Genomic DNA, 20,003 nt, shown 5'->3' on the forward strand with positions numbered 1-20,003 from the left:
GGAAAAGAGATTTTTTTAGAAGGCTAATAGCTACAGTCACATATGTGCTTTTAGAATTAGAGGTTTTGAAGGCATGTCTAGTGATAATTAAGGTATCTCTCAACTTATAGATACAGAGTATATTCCTGTTTATCCTAATTAGCCATCTTTTAACTCATATATATGAAACATATTTCTTAAGCGGCCCTCACTTCCCAGCTCTCCTATTTTACAATCCTAGTTATATATCTGACTAGGCAACATGAAGGCTGTGTCTACACTGGCACCCTTTTCCGTAAAAGGGATGCTAATGAGACACTTCGGAATTGCAAATTCCGCGGGGGATTTAAATATCCCCCGCGGCATTTGCATGAACATGGCTGCCGCTTTCAAGAATAAGGGAATTCCTACTTTCAAGAATAAGGGATCTTCCGGAAAAAGGGCTTATTTTCCGCAAGATCCTGTCTAGACTGGCGCTTTTCTCCGGCAAAACCCCAAGCCGGAAAAAAGCGGCAGCCATGTTCATGCAAATGCCGCGGGGGATATTTAAATCCCCCGCGGAATTTGCAATTCCGAAGTGTCTCATTAGCATCCCTTTTACGGAAAAGGGTGCCAGTGTAGACACAGCCGAAATGTTTATCTGCTCATCTGCTTTAAAGTGTGCCAAGTGACTTTTTACCTCACCTGTTAACCATTTCTAGCCCAGTATCTCCATCCTAAGAATAGCAAATAGCAAGTCCAAAATGGTGTGTCCAGGGAGATTAAAATGCTCCTCCACCGGTTTTTGTATGTTGCCATTCTTAATATCTGATAGGTCCATTTATTCTTTTGTGTAGAGACAGTCCAGTTTATCTGATGTACATAGCAGAGAGGCATTGTTGGCACACGATAGCATATAGTTCATTAGTAGATGTGCATGTGAATGAGACTTTGATGGTATAGCTGATGTAGTAATCCGTTCTCAGACAAAAAAAAAAAAAAACAGACTGCAATGAGAAACTGCTGAGCTGGAATTTAGATGCAAATTTGACACCTTGAAACAAGGTTTAAATAGACTAATGGAGTGATTCTCACATTTCAATAGGTAATTTCCCCTTCAGGTACTCTCACCTTCTCATCTCTGTTGGAGAGGAGCCACATTCACACTGATTTAATTAGCACTGATGTCACACTCCCATCTCTATATCACCTCCTTTTCTTTTTTTTTTCTTTTCTCTTCAGCATCTGAGGAAGTGAGTTGTATCTCATGAAAGCTTATGCCCTAATACCTTAATAAATATGTTAGTCTTTAAAGTGCCACCGGACTCCTTGTCTTCTCTGCTATGAGTCTCATCTCAGAATTGTACTCTCGTCTGTACTTTGGTGATCATTCGACCAATACTTCCTCACTTCTATTTTTTTAAATAAATTTTAGTTTAGTTAATAAGAATTGGCAATAAGCATGAAATATTCATTGACCTGCTAGGTAATGTATCCGATCCTTTGGGACTGGCAGAACTTTATTTGACTTGGGTGTCTGGGTGGAGACCTAAGGCTGTGTTGCTTTAAGGGATCTGTGTTGTTGGCTTTTGGATGAGGGTTCACAGAGGCTGTGGAGAGGGTGAATAAAGAAAAGTTATTTATTAGTTCCCATAATAGAAGAACTAGAAGACACCAAATGAAATTAATGGGTAGCAGGTTTAAAACTAATAAAATAAAGTTCTTCACACAGCGCATAGTCAACCTGTGGAACTCCTTGCCAGAGGAGGCTGTGAAGGCTAGGACTATAACAAGAAGCTAGATAATTTCATGGAGGTTAGGTCCATAAAGGTTAGCCAGGGGATAGAAATGGTGTCCCTGGCCTCTGTTTGTCAGAGGCTAGAGATGGATGGCACGAGACAAATCACTTGATCATTGTCTTCGGTCCACCCCCTCTGGGACACTGGCCACTGTTGGCAGACAGGCTACTGGGCTAGATGGACCTTTGGCCTGACCCAGTACAGCCATTCTTATGATATCCCATTTGTGAATGTTTATTTTTGACTTCTAGTGGTTAATAAGAAAAGGATATCTCATGCCATCTCCAGTGTTAGTTTCTTTAATGTAAATCCATAATATAGTAGTCTGACATTACCCATACTTAATTTTGCACCACATTTTCTGCTCAGTGGTTTAACCCAAATAACACTTGTCTAATAGCAGTGATTGTCACCCATCTGAACCGACAATTAAAAATAAGGGATCAGCCATAATGTGTTTCTAAGAAATAATCCATTTAATTTGTATAGCTAAGGGAAGCTCTATGCACTGTCAGCTTATGAGACACATTGCCTGGCACAGAATTCGTCTGATAGACCTAGTGTGTTTTCATTTAGCTAATCCTGAGTCTTCCTGACATTACTTAATAGTCTAGTTACTTGGGTGAACTCTGAAATGTCATTGGCCTCTGTGAAGCTAAATGTTCATATTAAAGACGAAGACTTAGCTTTTATTGTTCTTGATATGCTTGTATTCAGGAGACTAATATATTATAGGAAAAGGAAGTAAAGTGGTTTGAATCATATAATCATAATAGTTAGGGTTAAAATTAGCTAGGGGTCAATTGACTTAATTTGGAATTGTGTATATGGCAAATATTTACCCTTAATTATGTCCAGGGCATGATGTATCCTAACATTTAAGTCTAGCCCTGACATTGCAAAGCAACTTCTTTTGCCGAGAAGGAACTTACTCGCTTCATAGCTAAGAATGGTGTTAATAAAAGAACTAATCATTCGTTATAAAACTTTATGCAAATACAGTCAAATTAGATTTATTAAAATGATGAAAGAGTGCAGGGAATTTTTAATGAGCAGCTATGCTGTACATTATCTGTGCACAAAGCGGATGTAATGATGCATTATAAACACTGAGAAAATTTAATCAGTGTAGAAAAAATATAATGAAATGGTTGTTTAAACACTGTAAATCTAATGTTTTAGTAATTATTTGCCATCGACCAAGGCATGGAGCCTATTACCCAAGCTGTGTTTGATTAGTGATCCTGCTTACAACATCTGGCCCTTTGCTCAATTTTTACTTTAATATAATTTTAAAACTCCTCAATGTGAACCCCAAATAAATAAATAAATAATACAAAAACCATCTGTAAGAGCTGAATTATTAACAGCATTCACAATATATTTAAAAAAAAATATATTTTTTTCTAAAGATAACTCATTGCATTTTGATTTACTATGGCCAGGTAGTTAAAAATCAGATACTTACAGTCTCAGAGCCACAGTTTCTATATGGTTGATTTCTATTCTTTCCCTCTTTACAATAATATTAGCATCTCTGCTCATAGTGAATCTTGTGTTTTCCAGTAAATCCTATAGATTAGAAATATTGAAGTTTTTCTGTGCATTTCTGCAAGCAGTGTTTAAAATGAGTAACAAGGGAAAAGCGTATAGAGATTTTTTTTTTTTTTACTACTATCTTTATGCAAGGGTCTAAAGTTAAACATACAAAAATCTCTAGTAGCACTTTCCTACTAAAATTCTTAGCCATGTGTGTACAACACAATCTAATCCCCCTTGCCTGCTAAAGTTTATTTCTAGGGTCCAATTAGAGTCTCTGCTTAATGACTGAAGCTATCATGGTGAACCTAAATCTTGTTTGGTAGTATGATAAATATGCTGGTTCTTAAATGATAGAGGCAGAGTGTGTGGTTTTCTTTAGTCTTTAGGCTACAAGATTAACTCCCACTGAACTCCCATTAAACTCAGAGGGAGCTTTTCCATTCTTTTAATTAGTTGCAGTAGGTGCTCCATATTTTACAAAACTGGAAGCCTCCATCTAGCGGCAGATGTAGGGCAGGGCGAGCGCGGCAGCTGCCCCAGGCCTGTTACCAAATTTGCCCAATACTCTGGGGTATGCTCATTTATCAGGGTTACCCTTATGGGACTGGGGGAAGGTTAACAGTTCTATCAGTGTGCTGTTGGTGCTTACTTGGGCTCTCATATGGAGCTGAATTCTCCCTGCTACCAATTCCCCCTCCCACTGGAGCTCTCCTGCAGGAACTAGGTTCCTCAGGATGGGGTTCTTACCACCTTGGCAACACACAGAGACACTCACACCCACTAACAGAGCACGTCTGAGAGGACTGGGTACTCAGCACTCACAAGCTGACCCCCTCATACGTCCCTGGACTCAGCTGGCTGGGTTTCACAGCAATGCCACACTGCACCCTCAATGCAACTAGGCAGTTTCAGTATTTTAGATGTCAATAGGATCGTTACTAGAATTGGTCTGATAATGACTAATTTGGGTGTGAGCAGGCCTAGGTTCGTTAGCATCTGGAGCAGGGATTTCCCATCAGGCAGTGCTTCTCTGCTTTCGGTGTCCCATAGTTCACTGCGGTTCCTGCCTTGGAAGAGCTGCTCTCCATTCTGTATGCTAATGAGATGTCCCTCTGTTCCATCTTTAATGCAAATGAGGCTGGGGTGTTTCCTTAATTATATCACCCTAGTCTGAAGCAGTTTAGGTGTGTCTTCCCCAGCCTTTTCATTGCTTTGTCTATGATTCTAGCAGAGGCCTGAGAGAGGGGAATGGTTTTCCATGAATGTCACTCCCTGGCTCCCCAAGAGCACAAGGCTGACAGGTGACCATGTTCTGGTTTCCCAAGAATCACAGAGCTGGTGGGTAACAGGCCCTACACTTCAATAGGCTCCGTGCATGCGCTACTACCTGTCGGCTGTGGCCATAGTGCATGTGCGAAATTGTGCTTCCCTGGGCCCCGCGCTTCAAGAGGCCCCATGCCCTGGGCCCCGCAAAACTCTCATCCACCCCTGCTTCCATCTCACATTATTTCAGATTAGGGAAGAAAGGAGTTCTTTACCTTTCTCAGGTCTCACAGTTTTAAAGGGAGAAGCCAGAGCCATATAAAGAAAATTATTCAAAGAAAACAAATATTACGTTTCCATAACACTCCTGTTTATTAATTAACAGTTATTTTGTAAATGTATGGAAAGTCTTAATAGTCTAGCTGGACTAGTTTTCAATATATTACAAATTTTACATACGTTCACCTTCTCAAATAGGAAAGCAAATTTATTTGGGATTCTGATTCTAATTCCAGTGCATGCATTCTTTCCACATGAAAAGTGTGTGCAAATTTCTACATACACAGAAACCTTTCTCTCAGTAAAAGAAAAATGCTTTTATTGTTATCAATTCAATTCTGACCAGAAAAGCTTAATAACAGTGTGATGCGAACTCGATCTTTCCAGCAAGGTCTAAGGAAATTTATTGCCAGCTTTAGAGACCGTGAACGCATTCTATCATTAGAATCAGAGACAGGTGTAGTTTTCGGTGATCATTCACTGAATAGGGTACTAGCAACAGCTTTGCTTTATTCTCTGTCACGTTCCAATTGGCTAGCATAATAGAGACATGTATGTGGATTCTGAAATTATTAAAAGTAGTGAGTTGTAATCTTTAGGATTCTAGAGTTTCTGAAATGTGTTCAGTTCACATCATATTTTGAAGAAAATGTTTTTTGTTTTAAAAAATAGTTATTTTAATTCCCAGATGTGAAACAATGTACTCTATTTATTTCTCATATTTTTAATTTGATTATGAGTTACCTAGCTGTGAAATGACATCCAAAGAAGAAATCCCTTAGCTAATTCTGTGAACCTTTGACTATTCAATGGAATTTAGAACACATTGTGTCAAAAATGAGTGCTTGGCTGATCTTGGACCCCATGAAAACTGGGTAGCAATTGGTACAGTTGCTGTTGCTGGCATAAGCCTTGAAATGAAAAACAATTTTGGGCTAATTTAAGATGTGAACAGGTGAAGCTAGAATAATTTAGGATCAAGGAGAAAAAGCACAAGTGGCAGCTGCTCCAAGAAACATTGGCTTGTGTCAAGGCAACATTTGGAAGGGCAATTCATGTGCACATGATTGCATCATCTTTGTGATGAAGGGTTTTCGTTCAGATGAGCAGCATACAAATTTTGTTACTGTTTTAGTTAATGAAGAATATTAGGTTAGAGCTTCACTAAGAGAATCCCAGGGAGTCACAAAAGAAGCCAAGATGTGGCGTCACTCCAATAATAATCCTTATCAAGTGAAAACTGAGCTATAGCAATAGCTAGTTGCTTGTTGACTTATCTAGTATAAGTTATTGAATACAAATTCTTCTTTTCTGTTGCTTAAAGAGGTATGTGTTTGATTATTTAGTTTGATTACATTTTTTGAAATTAAGCATCATGCACTTCCCACACTCTGGATGTTACATGACACCTAAAACAAGGCTGAAAGTAAATTATGCCAGAATGATGCACCCTACTTTGAACGCACACAGACTGCACTATGAGCTTACATCTGTAATTGTAGCCATGACAGTCTACAGATACAGAACAAACCCTACAGCATGATTTATCTTTGTCAGAATGGTAACAGCGGTCAGTACTGCAATCCAAAGTTATATATGACCCTAAAAAGAACAATTTATCAAGTATTTCATTGACACAAATTGAAATTAAAGTACTTCTCAGACTCCAGAGGTCACTTTGCAACAGGAAGAATTCATTATCTAAGCATACATGGACGCGAACTCTTTCACAATTGAAGTTGATTTGTGGGAGGTGGATGCACACACACAAAGCTAAAAAACTCACAGGTCACACACAAGAAATAAAATATATGAATCTGCAAGCAAAAGGGTTCCCTGGCTAATAACTCATTTCCTTCTAATCATCCAGAGCTATTTGTGTGTCAGTTTGGAGTTCAATTGTTTCAGTATTTTCCTGCATAAAGAACCATATATTATCTATTTTACTTCATACCCAGAAAACTTTTGCTTTTCTATTGAAGGTGGGTCATTTTCATTAAGAGTCCTGCATATCACATCTACTATTAAATGTGTCAGAGAAAGCTCTCCTGTAGACATTAGAGAGATAAGGTGAGTGAGGTCATATATTTTATTGGACCAATTTCTGCTTATGAGAGAGACAAGTTTTCAAGCCACGTACCGCTCTTCTTCAGGTCTGGGTAAGAGCTCTGTTTGGCTTGAAAGCTTAAGTCTCTCACCAATAGAAACTGGTCTAATAATAAAATATTACCTCACCTAACTTGTCTGTCTAATATCCTGGGTCCGACAAAACTACACTGCATAGTCCCTTAGCCATTTCAGCTTTCATTCTTCTAACAGCTACGGGTAATAAAGTGAGTCTTTATTTTAATTTTTCCCCAGGTTAAAATGTGCTTCTGCTGTGGAAGGAGAGAAAACCTGTTACATAGAAACAAATGCATTTCACGTTTGATGAGAGACTGCTGAGACATGAAGAGGAAGGGAGAAAATATTAAGAATGGAGAGGAGGAGGAAATAAGCATCAGTAATAATGCTAGCAAAACTCATATGTCTACAGCAATAGGGATGTTTAGCCTCTTGAGTATTTTCATGGGAAGGCAATGTAACCATTGGTGACATGCTGAAGTCACCAAAGGGAGTGCCATTGATCAGCAGAGACATCAGAACGATTCTGATGACATAACACTTCAGAAGGAGTTTAGTAGGAATGGGAAATTGCATTCCTTTGTAGCACTCCAGAGGGGTACGCAAGGTGCCCTTTCCAAAGCCTCTGAGCTGCACTCTACACTGCCTTTCCACCAACTGCTTACACGTGGTGCCCAGGCAGTGGCAGATCAGGCCCAATGTGCATGAGTTTAGTGGCATGTCTTTAATCATGTGTTCTTACACTGAAAATTATCATCAATACTTTACAGGTCATTGTGAAAATACAAAGTATATTAGTGGTATTTTGTTCACTTAACAGACTTTTCCAAACATATGCAGACAGACTTTAAAAATAAAAGAATGTAATGAGAAATAATTCTGTAAAACTCTATAAAGGTGACAAACTTTGGGGGAAAAAATTCAATCCATGAGCATGATCCCATTTAGAAAATGGCCAGTGTAAGTTCAGATACTCACCTAGTGGCGCACACAGCCATTATATGATATTGGGAGTGAGCTTGCTATATTCGTTTCCTGGGCTATGGCTAGGTAGAAGCATTTCCAAGGTAATGAGCCCCATTCAAAGCACTTGCTCGTATATAACCAGTGAAACGCCATTGCCGATAGAGAAATTACTTCTGTATACCTTATATGCTAGTGTAAGATCTGAAACGGGCCCTCTTCTTTTAGCAGAGGATTGGCACTATCCACTCTGGCCTGAGGAAGGGACAGTGCATAGTTACACTGTCCCACAGCAGAGGAGGGACCGAATGGTGACTCAGTTGTGTTGCTCAGTGCATTGGAATAGTGAAGCTAAGGCTCAGTCACTCCAAGGAGAATGGACCTGTAGTAAGTTAGTTAGTTAGTTCTTTCATTCTTTCTTTCTTTCTTTCTTGTCCCTGAACTAGTGGATATTTTTATAGCTATTTCTTCATGACCGATATAATGTGGAATGCCACTTGATATTTAATATTCTTAAATTAAGGTTTCTACTAGCTCCTGACATTTGTTCTGCTAGCAGAAAGCCATCTGTTCCTTTGAAAATCCTTCAAGAGGGAGTGACTATTTTGATGATTGTTTGATAGAGGGAAAAAATGTCCTTTTGCATAGCCCTGTTCTGATTTTGCAGAATACTAATAATATTCCTATCAGCTACGTATCTAAGTATTGCTTCTTTGAAACAAATTATAAAGATAAGTGTGTCCACTATTTATTTTTCTTTCAACCACTGTCAATTTTATACTCAAGCCCACAAAGTTTGTCTAAACGAGACACTAAAAGTGGACTCTCTTCACTCCTAGATGTATTTTACTCAAACAAATTCTTATTCCCAGCCAACCATCCTTTTCCTCCAAAGCAGGAAGTGCAGTATCAGGAAAATGGATTAGAAAACCAACTAGATTTCTTCATCTCTCTATTCTCCAGCTTCTTGTGATCTAGTCTGAGTGATTGGTCTTCCAAGTGAGTGAGGCCATCAAATCCATCCCATCAAACTAGCTGGTTACAGTCGTCACTGACCAAGCATCCCAGATACTAATGATACGAATTATCCTGCCTTATACAATCCCAAGATACTTTCTGAGACTGTTGATTAAAAGTTTCATTGCTGTTAACTTCTGCTATGTCATTGTAATGATGGTCAGATACATTGAGCTAATTGAAATACAGTAGTACCTAAGCAGTGATGTAATGATGCTAGAATTTGTTAGTTTGTGTGTTGTCAAGATAACTGATCCTGTTAAGGAGTAACACTACACTATGCTCATATTTCTGGTCTGTTTCTAAATATGCTAGGTATGACTCTGCATGGATCATTGGAAATGGCTACTTGAGAAGAGGCTGAGCATCACTCATTTTATTGAACTCCCACTAAATATAATCTCCTGTCAGCATTACCAGTGTTTTCTGAAGCTTGTATGCTATTGTCAGTAGTATACAGGTCACAAGCCAGCCTGAGGGCCCACTATTAAATGCACATGCTTGTTTCTGGGTATGGCTGTCACTTTCTTCTTCTTGACTGTAGTTTAAAGTCTTGGACATAATATATGATAAATGTATTTGGCGGGATTTCTTCCTTATATTCTCTTTTGAAGTGGAACAATATGGAAACAACAAACACATTCTAAAGCAGTGAATGACTCATATTTTAACCTGCATTAACTTGAATGACACTGTGTAAAACATAAAGATGTTATGTTTTGATTTAACTAGACCGTAAAACTAGAGCTTTCAAAATAGCTTTTCTGCAACCTACTAAAAAGAAAGAGAAGAGAAAAGAAAATTGCATATCTGCACTGATTAAACTAATAAAAAGAAACAAGAACTTGGTTCAGGTTACATTTATTATTCCTTGGAGCAGGAGGAAGAAGTAATGGTCATAATATTCCTTGAATTGTCATAATTCTCTACCAGATGTCGAGTTTACAATGCTATCTGTGGAAGACAAGAAAACAAAATATTTCAAGTAATATTTCAAGTCATAATAAGAATGTGGAAATTCAGAGCATTACAGGACAGCAATGGAATTCTGCATGTATTTCAATTAGAGACAAGAACGCAGGCAAACATCTGCTAATTCAAGCTACCTGGAGTTAATGAGAAACATTTTCCTCTTTCTTGTAAGTCTGACCAGTTTCCTCTGACCAGTTCTTTGCAAAATTAATGAAAGGATTTTGAGGCTTTCTATGGGCTAGCAGAGATATGGGTGGTAAATATTCAGGCACTTTTGAGTGCCCATCTTTGCTAAATACTCATGTTAAATGCAAATATTGAGTCTGACTTACACTGGTGAAAATCAGGAATAAAGTAGGAAAGTTGATACATTTACACTGGTTTTAAAGTGGAAGAAGAATTAACACATTTATAATTATGTATGACCTATTATGGCAGCCCTAAAATGAGGTATGTGTCATTCTAAACATGAGGGCTGTGTCTAGACTGGCAAGTTTTTCTGCAAAATCATCTGCTTTTGCGGAAAAACTTGCCAGCTGTCTACACTGGCCGCTTGAATTTCCGCAAAAACACTGACGATCTCATGTAAGATTTTCAGTGCTTTTGCGGAAATACTATGCTGCTCCGTTCGGGCAAAAGTCTTTTTCCGAAAAACTTTTGCGCAAAAGGGCCAGTGTAGACAGCAGAGATTTGTTTTCCGTAAAAAAGCCCCGATCGCGAAAAAAGTTTTCCGTTAAAAGCATTTTTGGAAAAGAGCATCTAGATTGGCACGGACGCTTTTCCAAAAAAGCACTTTTTGTGGAAAAGCGTCCGTGCCAATCTAGACGCGCTTTTCCACAAAAAAGCCCCGATCGCCATTTTGGCGATCGGGGCTTTTTTGCGGAAAACAAATCTGAGCTGTCTACACTGGCCCTTTTGCGAAAAAGTTTTGCGCAAAAGGACTTTTGCCTGAACGGGAGCAGCATAGTATTTCCGCAAGAAGCACTGATTTCTTACAGTAGGAAATCAGTGCTTTTGCGGAAATTCAAGCAGCCAGTATAGACAGCTGGCAAGTTTTTCCGGAAAAGCAGCTGATTTTCCAGAAAAACTGGCCAGTCTAGACACAGCCTAAATGAATTGGTGACAAATTATGTCTGACATCTTATGGAAAAATAATATTTTTCACAGCTCTGCTTGCAGCCTCCATTTTGCTCTCTGTGGTATGAAGAATTTGCTGTTGTTCTAAGTCTATCATGAGGGGGTAAAATGGTAGCATGTTTCCCCATAGCATGTGAAATAAAATACATAGTCCTGAAGTAATAGTTCATGATAGCTTTTAAGTATGTTGAAGTTAAACTTACTTTCTGTGCACTAAAAGAATTATGGAAGCAAAAGTCTTTGCTATATGTCCAAGTAAAATTCTAGGCCCCCATCATCTTAGAAGCTTGGAAATCTCTCATCATTGACTTAAAGCAAAATACAAAAATTAGCAATACATGCTGTGGCTCATATAAGAAAATAGTATGGGGCTAATAGAGAGTGAAAAGCTCTTTTAGAAAAGACACAGCCCATTGCAATTGTTAAGATAATTCGGTGTATCACATAAAAATGGCTAACTAATAGTGTCTATCATACTTCAAAAGCGACAAGAAGTCTGGTAACACCTTATAGACTAACAGATGTATTGGAGCATAAGCTTTCGTGGATCTGATGAAGTGGGTCTTTGCCCACGAAAGCTTATGCTCCAATACATCTGTGACGGGGGGACTCACCCCCGCACTAATGGAGGCAGGGTCCACAGCCCCGGACCTCGCGCGGAAGATCAGGGGGCGCCGGGAAGCCGGCGCAGTGCGGCAGGGCAGCCAGCAGAAGCGGGGAAAACTAAAATGGCGGGTGCGCATGCGCCCAATAGGCAGGAGGCTAGCGGGGGGCGGTAGGACCCAGGGAGACGGCGGCGGCCCCAGGAAGGGCGTGGGTGGGAGAAACGCCGAGTGGGGAGTTTAAAAGCAGGGGGAAAGAGACAGGAGGGGGAGAGGCAAGCGGAGAGCAGGGGAGATTCTACTCTCAGCCTCCTCCACAGGACAGATCGCAGGACCAGCAGGGGACCCAGCCCGGAGAAGACCCGGAGAGGAGCCGGCCGATGGGGGCAGCCGAGGCGGCCCGGAGAGGGCGGACGGGGAGCCCTGCACTAGGAACCGTGCCGGACCAGCCAGCGACCCGGAGCAGCAGTGCGGTGGACACGGCGCTCGGAGGAGCCGCCGGGGGAGGCGGCGAGGACGTGAGGGAGAGACTGTCAGGCGTGGACCGTGGGGATGGCGCACTAGAAGCCGGGGGCAGGGGCGGATCAGGGTAGTGGCCCTTGAGCTGGAGGGGACCCCAAGACCCTAGCAGGCCACCCGGTTACAACATCTATTAGTCTATAAGGTGCTATTGGACTCCTTGTTGCTTTTGCAGGTCCAGACTAACATGGCTACCCCTCTGATACTATCGTACTTCAGTTACCTGTTCTCTATTGGTGGCTAAGCATGCTAGTTTGTTGCTATGTAAGGTGCTCCATTTTGCTAGAATCACATCAAATGTGACATTTTGGATTTGGCTTTTTTTGCTGGATGTCCGCTGAAAATGTTCTTTATGGGTTTGCTGAGTTGAAGATGTGGCAAACACTTAAAAATTGTAGAAACAGTACAGAGCCCCCCTTCCTCTTATCATTGGTATCTCCTAAAACTCTAGGGCAGCTAGGATTGCAGTTGTTTCTATTTTCTTGTGTCTGGGAATAAAATGCACTAGTGATGACAGAACCTTTGCTCATTGTTCAGATCAAGTACTCTGTAAGGAATGAGAAGTATGGTTAAGAAAGCCCATCTTTTTCCTTTTCCAGTCTCTCTGTTGAGCTCTGGCTGCTCTTAAATATACATTGCTCATTGTTCTGCGATGTGCAGTGTGCTCGGGAGAATATAGATATAAACTGTATGACATTTATATTCAGCAGGGTGCGTGGTCCAGGTTGCTAGGTTACTGGAATTGTTGGGTCCAGCAACAATAAGATGGGTGGTAAAAGCTAACTGGTTCCTTTTGCAGAAGAAAACCTGCCAAATCAGAGTGACACATAGGAAGAGATGATGGAAATGGGCTCTCAGGGATTCTTCCAAAGTTGAGTTGTCACATTAATCTGGGTGAAATGAAGGCTCTGAGGCTCCTTCTAAAATTCTTAAGATAGGGAGATGGGCCATTTACATAAAGTGAAGAGACTGGGGTTTGTAGGTGCAATTGGAGGAGGAGAAGTGGGAGACTGCTGAGAAGATGAGTGTAGGAAGGGGTGATAGAACTGCTGCAGAATCATTAATATGTGTCTATATTTATGCATTGCTTTTAAACTGGTACAATATGATGTTTTTCCAGGCACATTTGTTTGCTACCTAAATAAATACATAAGTTAGCAGCAAACTGCTCACCCATGCAGGTACTTGTGTGGGTAAGCATTAACGCATGGCATCACAAACACTCACCATAGATAGACACATGCCTGATTGCATGGTGAGTCAAAAGGCTGAAAGCCAAGGTCTTTGGATTACTTAAAAGCTTTTGGTATTTAACAAAACTGCGTTTTAAAAATATCTTACTGCGCTTTTGTAGCTGTTGGCTAATGAGATTCCTGACCTGTAGGGTTGTACAGATCTGGCACAGTAATTCTTTTTGTAGAGCCTGTTTCATAAATATATAGATCATGAATTTTCCGTAATAGATTTTGTGCTGGAATCCATTGTAAAATCAGCTCTGCCCAGCTGCAGCAGAGTTTTCTCATTTGCTTGTTTAATGCGAGCCTTCTTTTGTAACTAAAGAACTTTATTTTTTGAAGGAAGCATTCATAGGCACCACTCTCAAGGAGCATACTTCATACCAAGAATGTACAGTGCATCCGAATTAATGTATAAGGCTCAGAGAGATGATCACTCCTCCTGACTGCTGTATCATTAAGATTAGAAGCTGAAAAATCTTGCTCCATGAAGATTCTCAAGACAAAAGTAAATCTCCTGGCTTTACATCTTTCCTTTTTCATTTTTATTCCCATTCAGTTTTACTGATTGAGCACAACATCTAGGAACCCTGAGCGTGCACACAGATGAAAAAATAAAGTACCTTTTTTTATAAGCCTCAGAAGCCTCAGAGGAGACTGTATTACTTTCACTCGGCAAAAACTACTTTAAAAAAGATAAAACCATATTCAATAGGTACTGAAAGAGGGAATATTCCAGACACAAACATTATGGCACAACATCCAATGCAGTTTCAATCTGCTATGGTTTTAGTAGCACATCAATCACAATGAGCCTATTGTAAAAGCTTTTCCCTTGCTTGTGTTTTTTTGGATGTTTTAGGAAATCCATGGAGGTGGTGGGATATGCACATGCAGGTATATGGAGTATGTGTGTGGCGGGGATAGACTGGGTGCATTGTGTTTAAAGCAGCTTCCGTAGGGTTGATGACTGATCATTTGTCAAAGGCTCCTTAAAGGGGCCTGCCCATCTGCACTTGGTGAGACCTGCTCATATAATACTGATAGCTCCTGAAAGACTGCTCCACATCTCATCAGTGCATGAAATATGAGCAGGGTGGAGCAGGCAGTAACAAGTGCCCACTTTACAGAGCCCCCATTCAAGCATTGGGTATCAGCATTTGCCAGCAGACAGCAGTTGCAGTTCAGTTAGAGACAGACAATGACAGATTTAGCATCTTGCTTCGATTGTAAATGTAGCCCAGCGCACATGCACAGACTTGTAGTGTGAAGAGCATGCCAAAGAGCTGCCAAAGTCTCAGTGCTATAAACAGCACCTGTGCTGCCAAATGGTGATGGTGTTTGACAGCCATCCCCTTCCACAGTGCCTCTTGTTTGTGAAGAAGGATTCTCAAGGTCAGCTCATGCTTTCTCCAGACGTAATGTGGTATTAAAATTTAAAGATAAAGACCCCCTTCCCTCTTTGTGTGAGCAATTGGACAGATCATCTAACTGACGGCTAAGGGCTTTCTCAAATTAAACAGTCCACATAATACATGAAAGTAATTTGATTAAAATAATGTGACCAGGAAAAAATTCTGTTATGTTTACTAACCAGGGGAAGCTTACTTAACTACAGTTTTACAACAATGGTCTGTTTTTAACCTTCTGTCTGTCTCCAACTTCCTTTCAATCAAATCTAATAAGCGATGAAATGCAGTGAAATAACATCTCTCTCTCTCTCTACAAGTGCAATGACCCAGAGTTTTCTTATGTGCAGTTTTCTTTTGTGCTATTTTCTGAGAACAAATCAAATGCTGGGGTAGCAAACTATGGTTTTCTATTTGTTAATCTCCTTTTTCTCCCCAATAGTTTAAGTAGTTTGAAGAGATATTTCTTGCTTATTTAATTTATCTAATATTACTTCCTCCAACCTCACAAAACAACAACAAACCCTAACAAAATCCTTATGAATTCTGAAAGAAGAAAATGACTTTTCATTGTGGGATTTGTGAATATCTTCCATTTCCCCCCCTGGAAGAAAGAGTCCAGGGGAGAAGTTGCTCCTTTTGCCACTCCTGAAGCGGTACAGACTGCCTCCCCAGACAAGAGCATAGTTATTAATTTCAAATTGTCTTGGCATACCAGCTTTGCATATAGTATTGATATTATGACTTCAAACATAGAGACTTTTAGCAATGAGTTAATAAAGGCTCCACCTATGTCCCCTCAGTCACCATAATAATAAATATTGCTCCAAGGAAAGTGAAAATAGAATATCCTGTATCATATATATTGTATTACACACAAAAACTACATTTTAAGAAAATAGGATGGTTGCAAATTCCAGAAATATTGCAAAAAGATTTCAAATGTTAGGAAATGCCAGAATTAAAGTTGCCTGTGCATCCTTTGTGCATGAGGATTATGATATAGGCTTTAATTACGGGATCACATACTGTTTTTTCCACCCTGAAAAAAAGGCCAGCTTGCTGCTAAATTTCAAATCCCTCTCCAAAAAGAAAAGCCTAAGAATTTTTTTAACATGAGTAAAACAGTGCATTTTCCCCTATTCTCCTTCTCAGAAATGGCTGAACCATCATAGTATGTCCCCAAACAAAACAACCCTCTTCCTCCCCCTCACCCCCCCCCCCCCGCAAAAAACCAAACCAAACAGAAAAACCAGAAAAACTGGGGCAGTCATATGTCATGGAAAATTCTGGTTAGAATTTGGCAAAGTTATAAGAAACTGAGAACAGTCATATAATGGGAAATGTTGAGAAGCCATAATAATAGGCTGTGCTACTATAGTGCCTACTTATAATGAAGGCTGAACTTGTGCCAACCTCTACTGGCTTAGACCCGGCCTACATGGATATTTCTGTAGTGATGCTCTTTTACATTGCCACTGGACTATTTGTTCAGTGCCATATAGAAAATGTTAAAACTGAATTCAGAAGGACAACAGCATCAGCCACAGTTTAAAGTCAATCTTTGCATACAGTGGTATCTGAAATATCACAGTATTTCCATATAGTTAACATGGGAATGCATGTGGAACTCTGTAAATATTGGTTTTGTAACAGTGCCCACTGTCAGCTTGCTTCTGATGTCGGTGTTGCTTTCCATCTCCAGCCTTCAAACATTAGAGTCTTTCTTTAAAACTCACCTTTCTATTGGAGCTCTTCAGCAAAAATGCCATTCCTACTAACTTCATTGGCACGAAGATTTTACCCCAGGTGTCTTCACTGGTTGTTCTGTATTATTTTGTGTATAATATTTATTTAAACTGTGTTTTGGTGAATTATTTGCCCCCATTCACCTATGGTATGCCACCTTGTTTAACAGGGAGCATCTTACATCTGTGTTCAATAGACTGCCTTGGTTTATGTAAAGTTCATGGTATTGGTTTTCATCTGTAAAGCCCTTTATGGTTTGGATCCTGACTGTGTTAAAGATTACTTCTGGGGGAATTCTGTGCCACTGTGCAATGCAGAATTTTGCAGAAATTAATGTGTGTGAAGAATTCTCCCTCCTCTCCCACAGAAATTGGCTCTAGGGCTGCTGGCTACCTCTGAGGAGCCACTGGACCTGGCAGAGCCAAACTCACACACAGAAAGGACTGCTGGAGGGAGGGAAGGGAGCTGGAGAGTTCCTAGCAGCTGCAGTTCCCTGCACACAATGAGGGAAGGAGACATCAGGAAACTCCACACAAACCTGGGACCCAGTATCAGGCAGTTTCTCCCTCTCCATCTCTGGGCTTTGAGTAGTGGGAGGGGGCACTGCTAGGCTCGGGGGTATAGAAGGGTGGGTGTGTACTCTAGGGGAGGGGGGACAGGATATGGGTAGACTTTGGTGAGGATGGAGTTCTGGGTATATGAACAGGAGGGCCCTGTGGCTGGGCTCTAGGGATAGGGAGTGTGGGTATCTGGCCTGTGGGAATCCTGCAGATGGGCTTTGGGGAAAAGCCAGCAGTCAGGAACTGTGTTGTCATAGGGGCTTCTTTAACACACTACTTCTGGAGAAATGTTGTGTGAATATGTGTTTTGTAACAGACATACTTGAAGACAGGTATTTTGAAATAAATTACTGAAATAATTGAAATGGGTGTGATCATGCAGTGTTTTGGCAAATAAAATGTACAGAATTTTGAAGATTTTTATAATATTTTGTGCAGGATTTTTAATTTTTTATGCAGAATTTTAAGTAGTAAAGATTATCTCTCCAGGCAGTTAAGATCAGCTGGGATTGTTCTGCTCATATTCCAAATCTATGGCATCCATCACTGTAGCATTTAGTACCTACATATCTGGGGACAAAAGACAAGCAGTTCCCAAGGGAAAGCCCTTGCCTTTGACTCAAAGAGCCAGAATGTGCTGACTTTCAGCTAGAGTTTAAAGTATACTGGATTGTAGATCTAGCTAAAAAATTAAAGCAGTTTCTGAAAAGGAGCATTAACCATTTATTAAACATGTCGTCTAAGGAAAAAGTAGCTTTAACTTCTAGTGTATCTGAAGTATGTAAAACTACACTAAGAACATTATTGACTACCTTTTAAAAGGGCAATTGAAACAAGATAGTGGGTCAAATTTTTTCAAAGTGCCTATATCCCTGAGGAGCTGAAGATTCTTACTTATGGCATATTTTTGCTGACATTCTTTTAGGACTGATCCTCAAAAAGAAGTTGCAGACAGAACTGATGTGAGAATTTGTTCCCTGCATGGTCTTTTTGTATCATCCTTTTGGATTTAGTGAGCCATGCTGTTTTGTTCTCAGTCACAAGCAGGAATGACAGTGCTCCAGCATGACTGCTCTGGGAAAGATGTCTCATTCTCAGGCAATCACAGAGATCCTGTGTTGGTAGGTGAAGTATTTGCAGATATTCACGAGTTTATGATAATTGTGTAGTTGCCAGCTGGCTTCCCTCTAAAAATATTTTCAACATCCTTTTCATTTCAGAGTTCATATTTTTTTAAAAGTGCCAAACAATTCATGCTTATAACATGAGAGAATAGTGTTTACTTATCTGAAAAGAAAATAAATTGTTCTACTGATTATGGGTTCCAGTCAAAGACTCATTAGAATACTTTAAAAGGCATTTTACAAAGAGCAGTAACTCTGTTGTTTGCTATACAAAACACATCTGTGATGGTCTGCCTACAAATAGCCTCTCTAAATAGACAGGGCTCCTTGTTTATGAGATTCCCTATTCAAACATCTGGTGTTTTCAAGATATTTCTGGAGGCAAATGGCTCTCTTTCTTTCTATGACCAGGAGCCAAGAGGAGCTGAAGAGTTTTCCAATATTATTGTCTGTTGGGAGGAGATATATCTGAGCCATGTTGGGAAATGGATGATAGTGGGGAAACACCTTTTGCTTTTCTGGCTCTAGAACTCATAAGAAAAACACTTTCACTTGTTAATAGTTGTCCTGATTCAGCAGAGTTTTAAAAACATGTGGAAGTTCTAGCTTTTTGATACCCCTGGTGTGGCATCAGGGGGTCCTTTAGTAATCAGAATAATTTTTAGCGTATTAACTGACAGGCAGCAAAATCAGATTTGTTCTCAAGAGTACATTCCATTCAACCAGCTTGTGTCTAAGGAACACAGTAGCCCTGGGGCTTGAATTCTGCTCACTGCTGTATATTGATGAATACAAATTGTCTGCATTTCTCCAGAATGTTGCAATTCTTCGGGAATGGACTACTGTACTGGTGACTAAAGAACAGTTGTAAAATCTAGAGATAAATTCTGTAATTCATCTTCTTACCAGTCCGACTGGCTCAAGAGAGGTTGCAAGGAAGGGAGAATGAACAGAAGCATGAAATGGTTTCCCACATAAGTGCTCTCACTATTGGGCTTAAGAGTATAAGGTGGGGTCAGCACCAAACTCTCCCCTCCTCATTCTCTTTGACTTTTCTTATGGGCTAGCTTCAGCAGGCCCCTGCTCAGAGTGCTGGCTTCTGTGAATCCCTTGTTTAGGTATCTAACTCTCCCCATTCATTGTACAGGGAGCCTGGGCACATAAGTCAGCCTGTGGATTTTCACTAGGCAGCTTGGTGCCTAAAAGTTAAGTGTTGCAATGTCTAAATCCCCTTTGTGAATCTGGGTCAACGAGGATTTCTGGCTGAGTGACCCAGAATTCCACACAAGGACAGAAACTGCAGAACAGCCACTGTGTGTCCGTTCTGGCATTCATGAGGGCTCGAAGGGCACAATTCTAGCTATTAAATTTTTGAGTCTCAATGAGTACTTCAGCTAGATTGTGGGAATTTTTTTTGATGTGGCATACAATCAACTGTTGAAGTGAACTTTGGAAAAGATCCAGCCATCCTGCAGCGAGAACAAGAGAAGCCTTTTAAGAAAGAAAAGAAAGAAAAATAAGAAAGCTTACGGGTGCAGATTTGTTTTTATATCTCTGTTTTAAGCATTTGAGACAGAGCGGACCTGAGGGGAGGCAAAAAAGCAAGAAGCGACCAAAGTCCAAAGCTCCATGTTCAGTTTGTGTTCGTTTTTTCCAATTTTGTCTGCTTATTATTGGCTTTGATGTCACGTTCCAGATGCTGTCTCAGTAGCTGATGGTGGAGAAACTGTTAAAAAATAAGAAGAGTATAG

General features: G+C 40.2%; 1 protein-coding gene across 3 annotated transcripts in view; it reads left to right on the top strand.

Moving 5' to 3' along the window:
• Positions 1 to 10,608, top strand: part of DTWD2 (DTW motif tRNA-uridine aminocarboxypropyltransferase 2) — a 251,190-nt gene extending 240,582 nt beyond the window's left edge. The window contains exon 12 of one of the 3 annotated variants that reach the window (XM_089779290.1): positions 7,203 to 10,608. The gene's annotated coding sequence lies outside the window, so the exon portion shown is untranslated. The remainder of the gene's footprint in view (positions 1 to 7,202) is intronic. The other 2 variants (XM_089779289.1, XM_075931968.2) reach the window with 2 other exon arrangements.
• Positions 10,609 to 20,003: the final 9,395 nt, after the last annotated feature.

Source organism: Pelodiscus sinensis, chromosome 6 (genome assembly GCF_052426305.1).
Source record: "Pelodiscus sinensis isolate ZL-2025 chromosome 6, ASM5242630v1, whole genome shotgun sequence".
Classification (NCBI taxonomy): Eukaryota; Metazoa; Chordata; order Testudines; family Trionychidae; genus Pelodiscus; species Pelodiscus sinensis.